A 22,260-nucleotide genomic window follows, 5' to 3' on the forward strand; every position below is an offset into this window, starting at 1 on the left:
AAATATTTCCAAATCACACTCAGAGAAATACAAAGATCAATCCAAAATCTCACAGTTTAAGAATGAAACTAGGAGCCTTGGGTTTTTTTGTTTTTTGTTTTATCAGACAGGCAATAAAAACAAAATAAATGGGATTATAACAAAGTAAAAAACTTCTGCAAAGCAAAGAAAGCAATCAACAGGTGAAGATACAACCTACAGAATGCAAGAAAATACTTGTAAACTATATATCCATATCCAAAAGGGGTTAATATCTAGGACCTATAAGATATATAAAAAGCTCAAAAAACTCTATAACAAGAAAAGAAAGATTAAAAAATGGGCAAAAGATCTGAAATCACATTTCTCAAAAGAAGATATACAATTGGCCAACAGGTGTGTGAAAAAATGCTCCACATCACTAATCACCAGGGAAATGCAAGTCAAAATCACAATGAAATACAACTTCATTCCAGTTAGAATGGTTATTAACAAAAAGATAAAAGATAACAAGTGTTGACAAGGAAGTAGAGAAAAGGGCACCCTTATACACTGTTGGTAGGAATATAAATTAGCAAGACCATTATGGAAAACAGTATGGAGTTTCCTTAAAAAATTAAAAGTAGAACTACCATAAGATCCAGCAATCTCACTGCTGGGTATATATCCAAAGGAAATGAAGTCAGTATGTTGAAGCTATATCTGTACTCCCATGTTTATTGTAGCACTATTCACAATAGCCAGGACATGAAATCAACCTAAGTGCCCATCAGCAGATGAATGGATAAAGAAAATGTGGTACATATACACAATGAAATATTATGCAGCCATAAAAAATAATGAAATCCCATCATTTGCAACAACATGGATGAATCTGGAGGATATTATGTTAAGTGAAATAAGCCAGACACAGAAGGACAAATACCACATGATCTCATTCTTATATGGAATTTGAAACAGTTGATCTCATAGAATTAGAGTGGAACGGTGATTGCCAGAGGCTGGGAAATGTAGGAAAGGGAGAGACAGGAAGAGGTTGGTCAAAGAGTACAAAGTTACAGTTAAAGAAGAAGAATAATTTCTGGTGTTCTATTGCACAGTAGGATAACAATAGTTAACAATTATGCATTGTATATTTCAGAATAGCTAGAAGAAAGCATTTTTAATGATGTCACCAACATAAATGATAAGTGTTTTAGGCAACAGATTTGCTGATTACCCTGATTTAATCATCATACAATGAATACACATATGGAAACATCACACTGTACCCGTAATTATGTATACTTATTATGTGTCAATTAAAAATAAGACAAAACTTTTAAAAAAATTAAAAGGATAAATTATTCCAAAGCATAAAGATGCTAAGAACAGCACATAAAATGCTTTACCACACAGCTTTGAGATATTTGATTCCAAACTTACAACTTTGATTCTCATTAATAAGAAAGAATTTTGAACCACCACTACACAGACACTGCCAACTGTCTCCTAAACCACTTAATACAATGATCTCCATGTAACAAGCAATGATATATTTTTTAAAAATGGAATTAATTTACGCATTTTAACACATTTTTAAAAATTATTTTTGAGACAGAGTCTCGCTCTGTTGCCAGGCTGGAGTGCAATGGCGCGATCTTGGCTCACTGCAATCTCTGCCTCCAGGGTTCAAGCGATTCTCCTGCCTCAGCCTCCGAAGTAGCTGGGACTATGGGCACGCACCACCATGCCCAGCTAAGTTTTGTATTTTTAGTACAGATGGGGTTTCACCATGTTGGCCAGGATGGTCTCGATCTCCTGACCTTGTGATCCGCCCACTTCACATGTTTACATATGCTTTAGTCATGGAGAATTTCAATAGAGAGATCCATTTACCTCACATCAGAAAAATAAAAATTCACATTAGTTATCGTTTTCATGGTGGAATCTAAAATATGCTCAATCCATTTTAGTGTGAAGAAATGAAAACTAATTGTTGCTGAACAATATAAAATCACAGAATGGCATGTAAGATTCAACTGTATCTGCTTTTGACCATTTTGCCACTCAATTATTAAAAACTAGAAGTAGTAGACTCACAAGTGCTCAGTCCCTGCAGTCTTGTGAAATATAATCAACACTTAACACAAAAACATAAACTGCCCTGTTTTAAGACCTAACATCCCATAATAGTAAAGCTTTCCCTTTTCAAATGTAATTGCACATTTTTAGCTACTGTCTTTCCTTCCATTAAATCTTGCCTGAAATGAGCTCTTCCTGCCACTTTTACCTTTGTCCTCAATTCTGTGCACTCAGAATTATTTTGACTGTCAAAATCACTAATTTTGGATTTCATCTTTCTCAACTTTAATCGTCTCAATCTCTTACATATCAATACAGATAAATATGAATTGTATGCATCTACATAGTAATAACTATATAGGTATAAAGAATGGGTTCAAAATTGTGTGTGGTTTGCATTTATTGGCCAAGTGAACCTGGAAAAAGTTGTTTAAACATTGGTGCTTTAATTTTCCCTAAAGAAAAAATGCTCAAAAGAACTATACACCATCATTTACTGTGGAGGATTTTGGAAGGATTCAACTGTGAAATACATATGAATGTGTTCAGCAGTCACTAGAGCACTAGAAAAAGATAAATAATAGCATACAATATATAAATGATCTGTTTCAAGGATGTGAATATGCTCCCATTAACGAAGAGTAGAGTTTATAGCTCCCATGAACACATAATATAAGAGGATAGAGTAGGTGCTTCTGGTTGGTGAAAATTTTCTCTGGGCAATAGCCAATCTACAAGCTATGAGTACAACAGGTTAGTACTGACATACTCTGATTCTACAGCACTAGACGTTAAAGTTAATGGAACACAAATAAATATTTATGTTCTTAATTTTCCTACTTTATGCTTTGGCTCAGGATATTCCACTGACTTAGAGAATCTTTGTCCCTCTGTCTTTTCTTACTGAAATATGTCATGTCCTATAAGGCCAAGCTTAAATCCTGCCTTCTCTAAGAGACCCTTTCCCATTCCTGTAGCCATAGTTAGGTACCACAATATAATCTCAACCTGTTCCTTTATTGGTACTTACCATTCTGTACCTTATATATGCATCAGTATATCTGCTTCTCCCATTAGAGCTTTCTGTGGATATAGATCATATGGTATATTAATGTTTTTATTTTCTACCTATTTACATACGGAGTATATCTATGATATGTCTTAGAAAAGAGAAAAAAACTTGTAAGAAGTAACTTGTAATAAGTTCAAAGGTATATTACATGTGAATATGCTTCATGAATTATAAGGCAGCGGTCCCCAATCTTTTTGGCACCAGGGTCCAGTTTCATGCAAGACAATTTTTTCATGGATGGGTTGCAGGGATAGTTTCAGAATTAAAGTGTTCCGCCTAAGATCATCACGCAAGATTCTCATAAGGAGCACACAACCTAGATCCCTCACTTGCACACTTCACCAGAGGGTTGGCACCCCTATGAGAACCTAAGACCTCCACCGATCTGACAGGAGACAGAGTTCAGGTGGTAAGGTTCACCTTCTGCTGTGCAGCCCCGTTCCTAACAGGACTGTACTTATCCATGGCCCAGGGGTTGGGGACCCCTCCTATAAGGTACTAAAAGTTTGTACATTTAATAAAAACTTCTCTGAAATCATCATTCATACTGAGAGCTTCCAATGTGGTTATCACAATGAATGTGATTCCGTAGCTCTTGAAAACAGTCAATGTCAACAAACTGGGTCCTTTTCTCAAATTTGACGTTTTGCTTATTTGGTGCTTTCCTCCTTTATAGTCCAGAATTGAAGATACTACAATCTATAAAAAAAGATTCCATGACTAAAGGCTGAACCATAAAACTTCATGAACTGGCCCTGGCTTTTAAACTATTGTGAACCAGTTTAGGAAACTAGAATTTGCTGCCAGGGTCTATAAAATAAACCACTGTTTTAACTGGAAGCTTGATACCTCTGTCTTCCATTGTATAAATACACACATCCAAAGTGGTAAGAAAAGTCCACATAAACATGTGCATGCTACATATAATGTCATATGATTGGATGGAGGTTATTACAAGGCATAGTCAGTACTAGGTTTCAGCTAAGGAAGGACCTACCCACTCCTCCAATGAAACAAACCAACAGCACACTACAGTTAAAGGCTCCAAACTGGACATCCTTTAAGACCTAATTAAAACAAACCACAGGAGCGAGTAAGTCTAATATGGGGGTAACTCTATGCATTAGAAAAATAAATTGTGAAATAAAGAACAATGGAGAAAAGGGGAATAATCTGACATGAAGATGGTATTGACGTTTAGGGGAGGCCACTGAGATGTCAGAAATACTGGTAAAAATGCCTTCAAGAAGCTTCGGGCCATTTCCTCTCAAGCTGTGAAGAACTAAGGCAAACATTTTCTCTTGCCAGCCCAGAAGCATGACTACGTGGTAGTCATACTGTATGGAAAAAGAAATGAACATTGACTAAATCAACAGCCCGCTGACGTTCAGAAGTTACACTGTCCTTGAACCTGGGAGTGAATGAGGTTCCTCTGACACAGAAAGAGTTTTCCATAGCTAGTAATAAAGGAGGGATTGCTAAAGCACACATTGACTATTCAAAAATCTCCAGTAGTCATCCATTGACTAGAAAACAGATTTCAGACACTCCACATCATGACATTCAAGAACTCTGGGATTTGGCTCTGTTTTTCCTGGCATCACTTCTTCTTCTCTGCCATTATACCAACTCTTTCCAGAGAAACTGAACTTCTCTAAGTTTTAAAACTTACCACCCGCCTATTCAAGAACACACACATAGGTCCAATTCTCCAGTCATGCCCCAGTTCATTAGTTCACCCATTTACTTATTCAGCAAATATTTATTTTGCACCAACTCTGTATCAGACACTAAAGAGAATACCTACGTGGTCAAGACAGACAAAGGCCCTCCTTTCTATAACAAATGTTGACATTCTCATAGAAGGGGACAAATCCCAAGTAAATAAATAAGTAAGGAAAGTAATTTCAGATTGTATTAAGTGCTATGAAGAAATAATGAACAAAGTTGTGAGCACTGACTGGGACTGGGCTGGAAGGAGAACTCCTTTGGATTCATTCATCAAAGATTTCTCTTCAATGTAATTTTTGAGCTGAGACCTAAAAGTCAAGAAGCCAGGCATGAACCGAACAAGAGGAAGGGCATTCCAGGCCAAAGAAAGTCAAGTGAAAGGTGCCTGAAGTGGAAAAAGGCTTGATGTGTTTTCAAAGCAGAGCAGAGATCAAGGAGGGAGATTTTAGAAGTTAGAGAAGGACGGATTATTTGTATAGGCTATGGTAGAGTTTAAATGTCATTCTAAGTGCACAAGGAAACAGTAAAGAATGTTAAGGAGGGATATAATCAGATATGATACACATTTTAAAATGATAATTCAAACTTCTTTGTGGAAAACAGATCTTCCTAGAGGGCAGAAGAGCACTGCAGTAATCAGTCAGAGATGATGCTTTTACTTTGCAAAATAATGCAGCACAGCGTAAGTCAGTTGCCTGTTTTACTTTCCTTCCATTTCCTGCCTCGATTCCTTTCTCTTCGTCTATTTTGCCCATCCTTGCTATAACAATGTTTCTCAATTCAGAAGGCAAACACATAACACAAAAGGAAACACTTCTAAAATTTCCAAAGATTTTGTGTGGAAAATATGTAAGTTCCCTATTTTCTGAATTAGGATATGTAGCTCAAATATTTTGAATACGAAATTAAGAACAACTTGTAAGGCACGTGCAACAAAGAAAAGGGGCTAATAATTCTAAAGCACATTAAAACATGGAAATACCACTATGTACTTCTCAAATAGAATATTTGGCAGCACTTTTTACTCTTTTGAAGGTTTTTTGTACAGAGTAAAACATCAAGCGTAAAATAAGTAATTTCCATTATTCTCAAACATCAACATTTTCAATAAATGAATGAATTCTTTTTCTACTTTCGTCACCCTAACTTTGGGAATTTATCCATTACATTTTAATGAAGTGCTATAGTTTTTGCCTTCGTTTTTTTACTTAAATTTCACAATATAGTAACTTTAGAGATTTTTAACTCCCAAGTGACAAGCATGTAAGCTGACACTGAAGACATCCTGTTTCTAAGCCACAGCGCAAGTTCTAAGCTCTAGCTAGCAGCATAAGCACAACAGCTAGAGAGAAAGGAAGTCATCAAATTACAGCATGTATATCACACTAAACAACCAAATTCATCCTTTGATGAACCTGTAAGATGTGTGTGTGTATACACTCATATACATACACGTCACAAGGCACACTTGTAGACATTTCATTACTTGCTGAAAAGTCTCCAAATTTACTCGAATTTTTGCCAACTTGAGTTAATTTTTCTTCATAGAACCAAATAAATAAATACATTTCTTACAATATGAATAATATATTAAAAGAATATTCTTAAAATTTACAAAACATCAAATTTTGAAATAAAATTTGGAAGCAGTTTGTTCAACCTACTGAATTAAACGAAATCCTGTAAATTACAGTATTTAAATGTAAAGTATGGGCTTATGAATGAGAATTTAATCTTATTTTAGGACATTCCTAAACATTTCTATATAGCAGAGTCAGATTTTTGGAGTAAAATAATAGCCATATAGCAAATAACTTTGCATTTTATTTCACAGTTACTGATGATGTTAATACATTAATATAACTTGTAAAAAGATCCATATTTGAAATTTTCACAATTCAGTTATAAGAAAAAACAGTTTATTTCTCCTGACAAATTTATAAAATTAATTTTTACATCCATAGAGAACTACCTAATATATTCTGTTGCACCTTTTGCCTTGACTACTGGGAAGCTCAGAATTGCATTCACTGTCATTTACAGTAACTATATTATATTATGTTGGGTTTCTTTCTCTCTTTTTTCTTTTCTTTTCTTTTTTTTTTTTTTTTTTGAGTTGGAATCTCGCTCTGTTGCCAGGCTGGAGTGCAGTGGCATGGTCTCAGCTCACTGCAATCTCTGCCTCCTGGGTTCGAGCAATTCTCCTGCCTCAGCCTCCCAAGTAGCTGGGATTACAGGCACGCGCCAACACACCCGGCTAATTTTTGTATTTTTAGTAGAGATGGAGTTTCACCGTGTTGGCCAAGCCGGTCTTGAACTCCTGATCTCGTGATCCGCCCACCTTGGCCTACCAAAGTGCTGGGATTACAGGCATGAGCCACCGTGCCCGGCATTATGTTGGGTTTCTAATGTGTCAAACTAAAGCTGGCATATTTCACTTTTTTCTTTGAGTGTTTTTGTTTCCATTTCAAAAATCTAACTATACAAATAGTTGCCTTAGCAAGGAAACTCAGGGACATACAAAAGGTACAACCTATTTAAAATATATACTCCCATAGTAAGGGAGATTTTTATACAATATATTCCTTTTCTACATCTCAAGGCAGAACATTTTAAAATTTCTAGCTTTGAAGAACACATGTTAATTCACAAGTTAGGTGGCCATGCTAATGTAGAAAATGAACTTATCTTTGCATTTATGGAATGTCACTCTAAAATACAGTCATAGGTATAAGTAACTATTTATCGTTTTCAAAATGCAATTTGGTAAGGATTAAATGGAAATGATGTTTCTAAAGAGTAATATTTCTTCTGTGGAGTAAGTTGGAAAGGAAGAATGAACATGCTTTCTTAAAGTGCTTTCTTTTGCCAAACTGCTTATGCTCTTTCCCTCAATTACTTATGGTCCTGATTCTGATTAATAGACTCCTGCTTTTTTAAACACTCTAGTGAAGTTTTAGTCTGATGTTTACATTTTAGTGTTAAACACTAATGGTGAATAGCCATGGCCAAATGAGGATACTCTTAGGAGCTCCGTGAAACAACAGATTCCATCAGCTTTCTAGAAGATTTCTTATCTAAATAGAAACCATCTTTCTGGGTAAGGAAAACATTAAAGTGAAGACACAGAACTTTTAAACATACTATTTCCGATTAGAGACTATTAAAAATGAAATGCCCTTGATGTTAAAAAAAAAAAAAAAAACTAAGTATTAGCCAGAAATAAGTGTGTGCTTTGAATTAGACAAAATCGCTCAAGTCATCTGTGTATTGTCTAACTTCCTACCAAGGGAACAGCCAAAATTTGAATGGCTGCTGGGTAAGAAGGAGAGCACATTATCTTAGTGACGGAATGTAGACAAGTCGTCTCTGCCTCGGGTCGAATGAAGTTAGTGTGCATGGTTTATTGGTATGTTACTGTTGTTTTTGGTTCTAAATGCTAGGACAGGGTAAGACTGAATAACTGGGCAGGGATCTTAACCTCTGCAGTGTTTGTCCAGCACTCTCCCTTGAGGTGTCAGATGATGACTAATGGTTACCGAAAAGCAGTGTGGGCCAAGACCTTGCTGACATTTGTTTCGTGCTACTGTTTTTGGAATCAGCTTTAATCCTTTTCAAAGTTTATTCTGAAGGTAGTTGTCATTAATTTCATACCCTAGTTTTGCCAGCATCCCATGACTATGGTAGTAGTCATTACTTTAACATCTCAAGAATCTAGTTCATGTCAGATTTTGAAAAATAAATAAATAGAAATCCAATGTTTCTCTATGTGAGTACAGAACTCTACTCCTCTTATACATGACCTCTGTATTGGTGAGCATAATCTAACTTGTGAGGTTGCCAATAATAAAAATTGCATTTGTCATATAGTTTGTATGTTTTATATAGTTGGCAAAGCATTTTATAATATTAGTAATAAAAATAAGAGAAATAAAAATGGCCATTTATTGAGTTTGTCTGCCCAAGAGGACAGCTTCAAAAAGCTAGATGAGCCCTTACCTCTACTTCAGGACCAGTGCAGAAAGTGGCTGGTAATTATTGACAAGGGTACGTTATGATACAAACGATAATTTATTTATTTATTTTGAGACGGAGTCTCGCTCTGTCGCCCAGGCTGGAGTGCAGCGGCGCGATCTCGGCTCCCTGCAAGCTCCGCCTCCCGGGTTCCCGCCATTCTCCTGCCTCAGCCTCCCGAGTAGCTGGGACCACAGGTGCCCGCCACCACACCCGGCTAATTTTTTTGTATTTTTAGTAGAGACGGGGTTTCACCGTGTTAGCCAGGATGGTCTCGATCTCCTGACCTCGTGATCCGCCCGCCTCGGCCTCCCAAAGTGCTGGGATTACAGGTGTGAGCCACCGCGCCCGGCCACGAACAATAATTTATAGCACCAAGTCAAAACTTGTCCAGGGACAGAGTTCCCCTTAATGAACTTTAGGATACAAAAACAAATTTTGTTGTGATAACACTTGACTCATATTTTGCCTGGTTTTCATTATAATAAAGGGGGAAAAATGTTGTCTTTCCCTAGTGACTCAATTAAAAAAAAAAAAGTTTTAGCTGGCCATCAATTTACTACAGCTAAAAGCCAGCTTCCTAATTGTTCACTACCACAGTTATGTCTCTACAACCATTAGCAGCCAGATCACATTTTTTCCTCAAACTGTATGTTACAATCATTTGAATTTGTCACAAATCATTTGTCACAAATCATATGTCACAAATCATTTGAATTTGTCAATTATGAAAGCAAAATGGCAATTAACTATGGATTTCTGTTTCTAAGATACCTTTTTGAAAATCAGCAGTGAAATAGCTTAATGCAAGCCTGGGAATGATTTTTCTGATCTTGAGAATATGAAAAAAAAATTTCAAAAGTTTGTTGCTGTGTCTGCAACATTGTTTTGTGAAATGACAAAGCCTCAGACATAAAATGCTTGTCATAAGCAACTGGGAATCAAAGTATGGGTTTATTTAGTGTTTCTCCTGTAAGTCCACATGTTTCCTGAGTAGACTGCATGGGGGCATATAGATCAGGGAGAAGCAGTAATCATTTGGGCCCTGGCCTGTTTTAAATTGTAACAATGCTAGGATAACACTGAAAATAGCTTCGCAAATTTGATTATTTGAGGAGGGTTTTAGGGTTTAGTGAATGTACAAATAAATTCTGTCATTACAATTTCCAACATGCTTGGTCTCCCTTCCATTTTGTGTTTATGAAACAAACTTAACATTCCACTCAAATCGCTTTACTGTGAGCAATGCAAGAAAAGCAAACAAGTAAATCAAAAGCCTTTCCACTTGTACCTTTTTGGTATAAATACGCCACGTTCTTCTGTGAAATATAAACTCTTGCTTTTATAGGAGTGGGAAGATTTACTTCAAAAATTATTTCCAAACACTCATTTCAGCTCATGCAAAGGAATGCATCGTGGCTGCAAGCCAAGGGGAATTTTATTCCAAAGACCCCTCCTGGAGGAATCTTTAAGAGGAGACTAAGGTCTCTGCAGGTATGTCACCCATCAAGCTCACTAATGGGTACTCCTAACCTGACAGGCCACATGCTCTTACTAAAGAGATGGTTTTGATGATAGAGTTCTTTCATTTCAATGTTTCATACATTCCTCTGGCATCACACCTGCACTTTTATAAGTATCCAGCCACAGCAATAACCTTCAGGCTGTACAGTATATGAAATATCCCTACCATATATCCAGGTTAAATATAAACTCAAACATTTTCTTTGTACCTCAGCCAAGAGACTATATTAGAAAGAAAGTTCTAGTCCATGTAAATTCTAGAGAAAGCTAAAGTTTGGGAGAGATCTACTTACTAACTAAACATATCGAGTAGCATCAGTTCTGTTATTTTTGTGGCACTTGCATTGATCTTATAAATACTAATTGCAATTAAGTCTATAGAAGACTAGGGCTGGATAGACTATTTATATCATATAGTCCCACTGTTTCATTTTACAGGTGGATAAAGAACCTGCCTAGAATATTAGCAGCAGAAGTATAATTAGAAGCTACCTCTTCGATTAAAACAAACATTCACAAATAGACACCTGGGATTTTAGTCACCACTATTTCAAAGTAGAGGTGAGTTTGTGCATGTCTTGTTTATGTAACAGGTTTGCTGGTCACTTCAGTCATAGAACTGTGATAGATGACAAGTGTCTGAGGATACAAAATAAATGTGACAGGATCCTAATCTTTTAGTAAATATAGCCCAGTTAGGACAAGAAGACATACACAGACTATTGATATCAAGAACTGGGAATTTACAAGCTTTTAGGGCAGAGTGGGTGGGTGGCAGGCAATATAATGCTGTAAAAATTAGGAGAAATGTGAAATCACAGTAACCTGGAAGGTTCAGGAAAGGCCTCACTGAGAAAGTAGGACTGAGGGTCTTGAAGAACAGAAAACATGTGGATGTCCCAGCTGCAGAATAGCATGATAATGGTAGAGCAGAAATGTCTCAGATCTATTTATAAGATAGTGTTTTGGATAACGTGGCTCATGTGGAAGGTTTTGATTCCAGAGTAATGGGAAGCAAGGTGGAACAGGACTGGATTATGGGGATCTTTGATACTAAGGTGAGTTGTTTTGATTTTTATTCCTGGAAAAGGGGAAACAGATAGATATATCTATGTATTATCTATATGTGCATGTTTGTGAACGTAGTCATAAAAATATATCTCTCTTATTCCAAAAAGGGCTGTGAAAAGTAAAAACTAAAATATGTGAAGTAAAATTTCACTTATTGGCAGGGAGAACTTCCTCATTGGCAGGGAGGCGAGTGTAAGACTGGAGGCCTATGATAAACTTTATAATATCCTTTTAGTTGTGGAAACATTAGCCTGGTTGTTGTAGGACTAAGTGGGAGTAAAGGGACACTGGAGAAGAGGCAAAATTTTGGGGAAACCCTTGTACTTCTCTTTCTCATATAACACAGAAGTAAGTTGGTCAAAGGGAAGTGCAAAGCTAAAGGCATGCTTAAAATTTCAAAACTAGTTAACTTGGAATATGGTGGTAATAGCAATGGAAATAGTATTTTTTAGGTGGCTACAAATTTTGGTTGTGGGTTGGAGAAATTTTTCATTTCACTTTGAGCTAGTTTGTGTTTGATATAATGAAAAGGCATCCAAATAAGTACATCTTCCTAGCAGTCAAGCACCTTGACAAGAGATCTGATCAACCAAATATCGAGCAAAGTCTTCACTTGAGACACACTTGAGGTCTTTTCCCAGACAGAAAGCCAGAGAGAAGAGTTTCCTAAATGAAGGAGCAATCTATTATTATAAATAAGTTAGAGCAACCAAGAAGGACAGAAAAAAAAAATGTTTATTTTGATGTTTGTCAGCCCTTACCTTGCTAAGAAATGTATTGCCCTAGATGTTCATAAGACTTATAAAAATGCTTTTATAATTAACAAAGGGTATGATGAACTGTAGTAAGAGTTAAACACATTTCTTTAGGATACAGCATTCAGATTTTTTTTTTATGTACTACTGTAACAGTTAATCTGTGTAAATGGGACACTGTATTTCACATTTTTCAAACTCTTTTGGCCAAAAACCTTCTAGTCTGCTTCAGACTGGCTCAAAAAACTAATCAGCTGCCTGAGACTCTATTTGTTGACATATATATATATATATATATGGTAAACTTCAGTAACGTTGATGAATGACTTTAATTATAAAATAATGACCTAAGTGATCCCAGAATCCCGAATGCAGATATTGAAATAGCTCTTCATCTGCTGTGACATCTGCTTCCCTAATATACTTACATGAATAAGATAAGTATAGAGTGAAAAGTGTTCTTCTCAGGGTCACGTGGGTTCTGACAGAAGAGCTGAAACCTGGTCTTTTAATTCCAAAGTTAATAATTTTTTAGTATAGTTCGCTGTGCCTGAGACTAAGTGGACAATCTTCCTTCTTCAGCAGGGAAATTAAGAGTCTACCATTTTTAATCAGTGCATATAAAAATGTCAGACCCAAAATGTATCTCTCCAAAAGTCAGTGGCAGACATCAGTTTCTCCATGCCACCCAGAATAACGCAAATTAAAGTTGCAAAGTGACTGCTAGTAAGTATAGAAGAGAACTATAGGATTGTGTTTAAATGAAGAGACTGGCTTGAATTGAACCACAGCCTAGAAAAATTATATCAAATAGACTGTGAAATTATATTCGGTGGTTAAAAGAACTGAGGGTTTCTGATTCCAATTTTGTATATACTGTGGGTTTACATTGGCTCCCTTCCCCTTGAAATGTTATAGTGTGGCAGAGTGTAGCAGCTGCATGTTTGGTCTGTGCTAAGAAAAGACTGCCACTATGCACTTCCACATATGGAGGCCCGCTTTGTCTGCAGAGAGGACTATGAGCTTTCTATTTCTAGAGGTTCTAAAGCTCAGGCTGCTTTACTTCATCTTTCCATTCCACCCGAGCAACATTTAATGAGGGGCCTGTACTGGCCATTGGGTAGGTGGGAACAGTGGAGAGAAATCTGAGATAATTCCTGTGTTTTAGTAGTGAATCTGGGGGGGGGGTGGGTGGGAAATCAGGCAAATACCTATAATTTGGGGTTTAGTAAGGGCCCTTAAGAGAAGGAAAAAGAAATTCTATAAGTATTCAAAGTAGGAGAAAGAACTTCTGAATAGATGGATCTGAAAAGTCTTCATGGGGATCTTACTACAAATATGGCATCTGTAACAGACCTTGATGGATAGATGAGATTTCAACAGGCAGAGGTGCTGGGAAGGGCATTTCACCATGAGTAAGACACAGAGGAAAAGCGTCATCTATATTTGAGAGTTAGTTTACTAGGAGTACAAGTGTTGGGAGTGGGGTTTGAAAGAGCAAAGAATACTAACATGGTAGTCTGATGCCAAAGTGGGCTGGGGTTTGAAAGTTAAGCACATATTAGGTTTTATTTTGGGGAGAACATGAAACTTGTAAAGCAATTGAGTGATTTCTAGCTCTAAAAATTTCCTTCCAGAAACATCTCCATCTGAGAGAGGAGAAAGTCTAGGTTGTTAGTTTGTTTGAGTAGCATAGGATGGTCTATGAGAGAGCTGGATTAGATCAATCTTACTGAGCAATGCGTGGCAGTATACCCTACTCCTTCCAACCAGTTCTCCACCTGGCCCTGAATGCTGTGTTATGGAATCAACCTGCATACTCACACTCCAGCAGTTCAGTTGGTAGGGCATCCCAATAAGGTACTACACTTCCACATTTCACATTTCTGGAAGACTCACTTTCTGTTCATTTAAAACGTTTCATATTTTGAAGACTCCATAGCAAACCCAATTTTAAGCCAGAGAGAAATTTTAGCCGAGTCATTAAAATGAATATAGCCTTCCATCTGAGAGTTGCCATCTCTACTCTTTCTACCCAGAAAAACATGTGGTTTTATTATGAAATAATATAAGCAGCTTTTGTTCTTTTTTATTTGGAAACACTCCCATGAGGCACTAGAGGAAATCTCATTTGCCTCTACTTGGAGACAGTGAAGCAGAGAGATTCTGTTCCACTTTCATTAATCTTTGCTCCTTGCCCCATGTGAGCAGAGGAAGTACCGTGGGAAAGGCTATATGACTTGAAACTCACTAAATCTGTGTGTCTAGGAGCTGAGGATGCTAAGACCCTAGAAAAATAAAAGGAAGATGACTAGGAGCCTAAGTCCCAACCTTCCAACTTCCAGCTTTAATGTAAAAAGAAGCTAACAGCAAATGCCTGGATGCAACTTGCATATTCTCAAAGAGAAGATGGTGAGTATGTGTGTGTATGCCTAAAATACACAAGAGTATTCTACCATTTAATTTACAAAGAATGTTAATATAAATAATCTTAAGTCATCATCATGTGTAGACTGGGCAGATATTAATATCCCAATTTTGCAAATAAGAAGAATGAAGTTCAGAGAGGTCAGGTAATAATAGTTGCCACTATTATTAAACATGTAATACACCAGAGACCTGAAATAAATGTATTACCACATGTTTTGCGCTAAATGGTGTCTCCCAAAATTCTTATGTACTAACAACTAGTATTTTAGAATATGGCTGTATTTGGAGATGAAACCTCTAAAGAAGAAACTGAGTTAAAATGAGGCCATAAGGGTGGGCCCTAATCCAATCTGGTGGTTTTTTGGTTTGTTATTTGTTTTTGAGAAGAGGAGATTAGGACACAGAGAGAGACACCAGGGGAATGAGCACACACAGAGGAAACACTACATAAAGACACAATAAGAGGGCAACAATCTGCAAGCCAAGGAGAGAGGTCACAGGAAAAACCAAACCTGACTCCTTGACTTTGGGCTTCTGGCCTCTAGAACAGTCAGAAGATAAATGTCTGCTGTTTAACTTACCCAGTCTGTGGTTTTTGTGATGGCTGCCCTAGCAAACTAATATATGCTGAAAATAACAAGTTTGGCATCAGTAGCTTCATTTGCAATTGAGAGATTCAAAAATAGTAAGTAATTTAATCTGACTTTAAACTCATTTCTGTCTTACACCGGAAATCACACCCTTAAGCTCTACTATATCCTCCCAGCATGATCAATGACAATGCTGGCAACTAAAGTATTCTAACTTTTAATCCAGTGTTCTTTCTACAAAGGTATCAAAAAGTGACCTTGGTAGACTCATTACGACATTAAAACAGAATGGGAAACAAAGTTAAGAAAAAATATAGTTCCTTGGGAGGCCAAAGCAGGCAGATCAGGAGGTCAAGAGATTGAGACGATCCTGGCCAACTTGGTGAAACCCCTTTAGTCTCTACTAAAAATACAATTAACTGGGCATGGTGGCACGCACCTGTAGTCCCAGCTACTCAGGAGGCTGAGAGGAGAATTGCTTGAACCCAGGAGGCGGAGTTTGCAGTGAGCCGAGATTGCGCCACTGCACTGCAGCCTGGCAACAGAGCAAGACTCCATCTCCAAAAAAAAAAAAAAAAATAGACTTTCATGCAAAAATGAAAATGTCTGCTTTTCTTTATACTTTCTCAGAATAAGACTAAACAATTCAAGAAAAATGATTTTTGTAAGCATTCTGGAGTGATACGTTTGTTTTTATTTATGGTCCTTAAACCTTCCATTTTGGTTTATCCTAAAAAATAAGTTTGATCAAGACCCTCTTCCTTTAAGCATCTCCATTTCTTTTATTGGAAGTAAACAGTTTTCCTAATGCAGAAAGCTTCCCAAAGGGAAGATACTTTTCTGATATTATTTTGATTAGCTGGTAAAGTTACTGAAAAGTGCTGAAAACCCCAAATACCAGAGCACCCGACAGAAAGAGCTGCCTGGGGAATGTCATCTTAATTTCGTCAAGCAGATTTTTTAAGACTCCAGATAAACTATGGTCTGATTAAATTAAAAGCAAAATTTCTAATGGGCATAGATTAACTTACAACACAATCATATGGTAGAGTATTATATGCCCACTGAGAATAATTAGAATGCAAACATGCTCGTGATATACTCTCGAATGAAAAAAGCAGATTGTATGACATTCTGGATAATATGATTCTACTCATGTAATATAAATTCACTAGAAAAACGTTATACATCAAATGTTAATGGTCATGATATCCACGTGGAGAAATGAGACTTAATAATTGACTACTTCTAATTTTTTTCTTGTTTTCTAATTTTAAAAACAAACATATGTGTGGTATATGAAGAAACAGGAATGGAAGTAGAATGAGAAAGGAAGCAAAGGTAGAGCTTAGTCATGATTTCCTAAATAAATATTTCAAGCATGAAAGGGCTTCATCTTGAAATTGGGACAAATTATGCCACCAGTCAATTTAATTTATATAGTTTATATAAGACAAGTGAAATTTCAAAAAGGTGTGTGCCTGTGTGTAGGTAAAGGTGTGTGTGTGTGTGTAGTGGGGGGCGGGGGACATATTTAAATGTACAAAGGAAAACAGCTGTAGGAAATTTTCTTGTGAATTCCTGCTGTCCTTAATCTATTTACCACACTGCAGCCAGAGTGATCTTTCTAAAATGCAAATCTGATCTTATCCCTCTCTGATTTAAAACTTCCAAAGGCTCCCCACTGGTCTAAGGATAAAGTTCAAATTCCTAAACATGACTCACAAGCTCTTGCCTGACTGCTTGTGGTTTACCTGCCCAGACTTAAATCTCATTATTCTCGGCTGTTTTCTAAAATACGGTCCTGATGAATTTTGTCTCAGTTCCACTCAGTCTCCCCTCTGGGTTTGTAGTGTTCCTCTTCTTGGGCAATTCTCCTTCCAAATCTTTGACTGATTATTTCTCACTCATCTGTAGTGACTAGCTTAAACATCATTTCCTCTGCTACGTCTTCCATGAACAACTAAATCCCCTATGATCCCATCCACTTCTGGACTTCCCCTCATGGTGCCTCTCTGGTAGTATTATACTCATCCACTGTTATGTCTGTATTCCCCCCAGTGGCTCTCTGGGGGCAGAGTTCTGAAGACACTGTTTACCAGTATACAGAAGATTAAGAGATTTTGTAAGTCAAAATAAAAACTCATCTGTATAAAAAACAGAACTAGTTTCTCTCTTTAAACTTGAAAGTCCGCTTAGCTCATAAAAAGCTGTGTCTCTATGTGTCTCTGATTGATCGTTGTATTCCCAGTGACTAACTCTTCTTGGCACACCTTGGGCTCTCAATAAGGACTGTAAGAAAAGCTGATCATATGGTTGTTCACTCATCAAACACTGATTGAGAGCCCTGGATGGGCTACTGTGGACTAGTTACCAACTATGCGTGATAGGCACACAGGGCATGGGTGTGCTCTTCAATATATATTGATATGAATATAATAAGAGATTATAGCATTGGGAGGGCTACACAGGAAATACACATGACAATGATCAGGTGATGAGTCAAGTGCAAAGGAGAATGATGTGAGAACACATAGAAAGGACACCTAACTCAATTTATTATACCACCAAGTTTTAAAAATTATGGCAGCTGGTTACAAACTATAGCAGTCTCCTGATAGCTGTTTTTCAAAAGAACTTTAGTTAAACTGGAACTAGTAAGTTATTCTAAAGAGTTTGTTAAAAATAGAAATAAACCAATGACAGTTGAAGATCTGTTAGCAAACTTTGATAAGCTGAAAGGCATTTACTAAAAAGGTGTAGAATTCAGTCAGCTACTGGATGATGGATACATCTGTGGAAGGACAAGTGGATGTGTCTTCCTGCCACATAGGACAGGGCAAGGGTGAGACATGTAAGAAGAGAAAAATAGACAAATAAAAATCTGTAAATTCCAAAGAGAAAACAGATTTTCCTTGTAAATATTTTCCCTTAGGACTTTTAACATCCTTTAGGGAAATGGTGATTTTAACAACCCTGGCTTTGCCTGAGGCTCAGTTTTCAAATATCTTTTCCAGGTCCAGAGAGTAAGTGGAATGGTCCTGGCTGCCAAATGCTAATAGCTTGAAAATCCTCCACGAGAGAAGAAAATCAATTAAGATGTAATTAAATCATCACTTCATCATTTCTGCATATGAAATATTACACTGAGATCAAGAATTTGGTGTGAGTGGAGTATCAGTAAATGTTAGCTTTGATCTTATTTTTTTTTAAGTAGGAAAAAAGTAGGTGTAATGTTTTCTTGATATTTTTCCTGAAGAAAATTACTCTCTGGGCATTTGCTGTCTACTAGCGAGAAAAAAAAAATTTGGTGGCAAAATACGGACAATAAATAGTTGATTTATGAGAAGTATTTATTGCTTACAGGTGAGGAATTAGGGAATGATTCATGAAGAATGTAACATTTGTGCTGATCCTGGAGGAAAAGATGTGATTTGAATATGAGAAGCAGGGCTCAGCCCAGGCTTGTTAAACTAAAAGATTGAATGAAGGAATGAATAACTATTTCAAGTCTTTGTAAAGTTACAGGATTTCTTGTCATTGATATTTCTTTCTCCTATTTTGATGCAAATAATTTCACCCCTTCTGAGAGAAAAGTAGATAGGTGATTCACAGGTATGGCTACGTGAGAAGCATATCATTTAGGAGAGAGAAGTAAGGCTCTACCTAAAGGAGCAGACACTTAGGATCAACCTTGACAGATGGATAGGGTTTGGCAGCTTAAGGTGAAAAGGTTATCTTCTAGGTAAAGCAATCGTAACTGATGAAAGCAGGCTGCCCAGAAAGTGCCGGCTATGTACTGGGAAAGAAGCTCCAATTGGCTGCATCTGAGACTGATGACTGGAGAGAAATGGGACATTAGGAAGGAGGAGAGATTTCATTCACATTGTGGTTGTATTGGAGTGAACATAGACACCAATCTTGAGCCCACATCTTCTGGGGCTTGAGTCATAATGAAAAGCTCACTGTCTTCTTTGCCGCTCTTGGTGGCCTCGTGGCTTCTCTAATTCCCTGGCCTTAGCATGGAAGCCTTTTTATCATTCTGCTCTGTATGACTCTTTCCATACTCCCTGGCTGGTGCCTTCAGAGCCACAGAAACTTCCTTACTAGACTTGTGAGGAAGGAGGGAGCCTTGGTAAGAGGGAATGTGTAAGACCAGACATCAGAAGAGAGGAATTCTAGTTTTGGCTCTGCTGGCAACCTGTCGAGTGACCTTAAGCAAACCATTCAATATCTCTGAATCTGCTGCTTCATCTGTAAAATGAAGGGTTGGGCCAGATGATTTTATTTCATTATTATTTTTTAATGTTTAGAGACAGAGTTTCACTCTGCCACTGAGGGTGGAGTGCAGGGCTGATCATAGCTTACTGCAACCGGCAACTCCTGGGCTCAAGTGATCTCACCTCAGACTCCTGAGTAGCTGGGACCACAGGTGTGCACCATCATGCTTGGCTAATTTTTAAAAATTATTTGCTGACACGAAACCTCACTATGTTGCCTACTTTCCTGAGATTACAGGCATGAGCCACTGCATCCAGCCTAGGACACATGATTTTTAAGATGACTTCCAGTTTCCTATGTTTATCTCTTTAGTTTCTATACATTCTAAGAATTAAAGGCTTAAATAGTATAATCTGCTTAATCCACTTTAGAAACTAAATTGTGAAAAAATGTAAAAGCATGCTTCAGTGTATAACAAGCCTTACTCAGAGCCCCCTTGGCTCTGTTTACTCACTGAAGAATAACTGATTCCAACCCACGGTTTTCCCTTCATGCCAATACCAGCGTTCTATGGTAGAAATAGCACTGACCCAGGAGTCTGGCATGAACTTTTTTTGTCTCCCTCAATCATCTTCTTTCGACCAACCTTGAACTACTCCTCAAGATAAAATACCTCCCCAAGAGTAGGTCCAGCATTTCTGATTTTCCCAAGCTGATATTGGTAGGATATGATTTATCTCAGCATCATTGCACTCAGCCTGGAACTGTCCTAAAGAGGGCAGAGATTACTTCAATCTTTTGGTTATTCCCTGACCAAGCTAAGGTTGAACCAGTGCCCTTGGAGGGCTGCTTGAGACAAGATCATAATTGCTACACTCTGCCTGGACTGAAGCTCTGCCCAAGGATAGGACTGGAGATAAATGGTCCACTGGAAGTACGCAGTTAGGGGACATTTGGGTGGAGAAATGTGTGTGTGTGTGCATGTGTGTGCCTGTGTGTGTGCATGTGCATGTGTGTGTATCTGCGTTGGAGGGTGGGGGTGCTTGCATTCTACTTCTTGACTATTTCCCGTAAAGTTCAGGCATGAGGGTAGACCTCTATTAAATGTCCTTGCTCTTTAGCTTGCTGTTTTGCCTCTTTATTATCTGTGGCTTCCTTATCCTGGAAGGAGAAAACATCCACAACATATATCACTGATGGGATTTTCCATTCTTCTTGTTTTGGTATGTGATAAATCCTAATTTGTTTTACCTTAATTGCCTCATGTGGATAATGGGAATATTAATACCAAATCCTAATTTTTATTTTTATTTATTTATTTATTTATTTATTTTTGAGATGGAGTTTCACTCTTGTTGCCCAGGCTGGAGTACAATGGTGTGATCTCGGCGCACTGCAACCTCCGCCTCCTGGGTTCAAGCGATTCTCCTGCCTCAACCTCCCAGGTAGCTGGGATTACAGGCGCCCTCCACCACACCCAGCTAATTTTTTGTAATTTTAGTAGAGACAGGGTTTCACCATGTTGGCCAGGCTGGTCTTGAACTCCTGACCTCAGGTGATCCACCCGCCTCGGCCTCCCAAAGTACTGGGATTACAGGCATGAGCCACTGCACCCGGACTGCTTATTTTATTTTTTAATCTGGCATGTGATTTGTGAAATGAACGCCAATTGTGATCTAAACTGGTTAGAAAAAATAATAATAATAATGCCAAGTTTGCAAATTAAAACTCCAACATATGTTTAATGTAGTCTCATAGCTTTTTTCCATTGAATCTGAGACTGAAAAGTTCTTAAGAGTCATCTGGCCAAACCCCACTCTCTCCTCTGGTACTTGGATCTTCTGCAGAGTTCTGTCAATTGTCCCGTGACCCCCTTCTTGCATGCATTCAGCAACAGGACATTCACTACCTTCCAAAACAGCCCATTCCAGCTTTGGGCAGCTTTGGCCATTCCAGAGTCCTATACTTTGTCTTCTTAGAATTTCTACCAAATTTCCTTCTATCTATTGGTCACAGCTATTCCAGATAGATCTAAGGTAGCCATTCAAGTATGAGTCCACTGAATCAATGTGGTTAATTCAGTAGAAAATGTTGTTCTTCTATGAATGTTTTTATCATGAGCTGCATATCTTAATGTACCTTTAGATAGATACATGCATATCTCTATTATGGGAGCTGCTGCGTCTTCTCTGTGTTTCCTCGCATTTGTTCCTTAGTCCCTTTCCAGCTGTCCTGTCAGTCAGGAGAGGTCTCTCCATATCCTGAAGAATTTTGTTCAGAGAACCAGAGATACATGATACATACAGCAATGTCATTTCTTTGTTCTTCATAAATTAGCCGTGACTGGGGCAGTGAAATGCTATTTAGTAATATAAATTTAAGCCACCTCAGCTGCTCTCTCGGGGAAAAAAAAATAATACTGTTGCTTCTCCAGTTACAAAAGTTTGGGAATCATCCCCAAAAAAATATTTCAAAAAGGTATTATTTCCAGAGGCCAAAGAGCATATACATGGATGCAAAAGAACTGTTGACTATATGGAGCCAGTAACAGCGTGGTAAATATATTTGACTCCTGACAATAACAAAAGCAAGTCCTGAAGACAGCTTGCATAATGGGAAATGGATTTTAACAGAAATTCTTCTCTGGATTTCTCTTCAGCAGATTCACCACCAGCAGTACCGTTATGTGTTTGCCATCGAGCCACACCCCTAAGCCACAATGTATTATGCATGTGCCGAGTTGCTGAGTATGGCTGATGCTGCAGCCCTTGTTAGTTAGTCTTGGAGAAGGAGGAAACACTTTGTTTGT

The 22,260-nt window shown here is 37.7% G+C and overlaps 1 protein-coding gene across 1 annotated transcript in view; it reads right to left on the reverse strand.

The window, feature by feature from the left end:
• The window catches only part of P3H2 (prolyl 3-hydroxylase 2), a 168,271-nt gene that overhangs the window by 38,488 nt on the left and 107,523 nt on the right, over positions 1-22,260 (reverse strand). The window lies entirely within an intron of this gene.

This window comes from Pan paniscus, chromosome 2 (assembly GCF_029289425.2).
Source record: "Pan paniscus chromosome 2, NHGRI_mPanPan1-v2.0_pri, whole genome shotgun sequence".
In the NCBI taxonomy this organism is placed as follows: domain Eukaryota; kingdom Metazoa; phylum Chordata; class Mammalia; order Primates; family Hominidae; genus Pan; species Pan paniscus.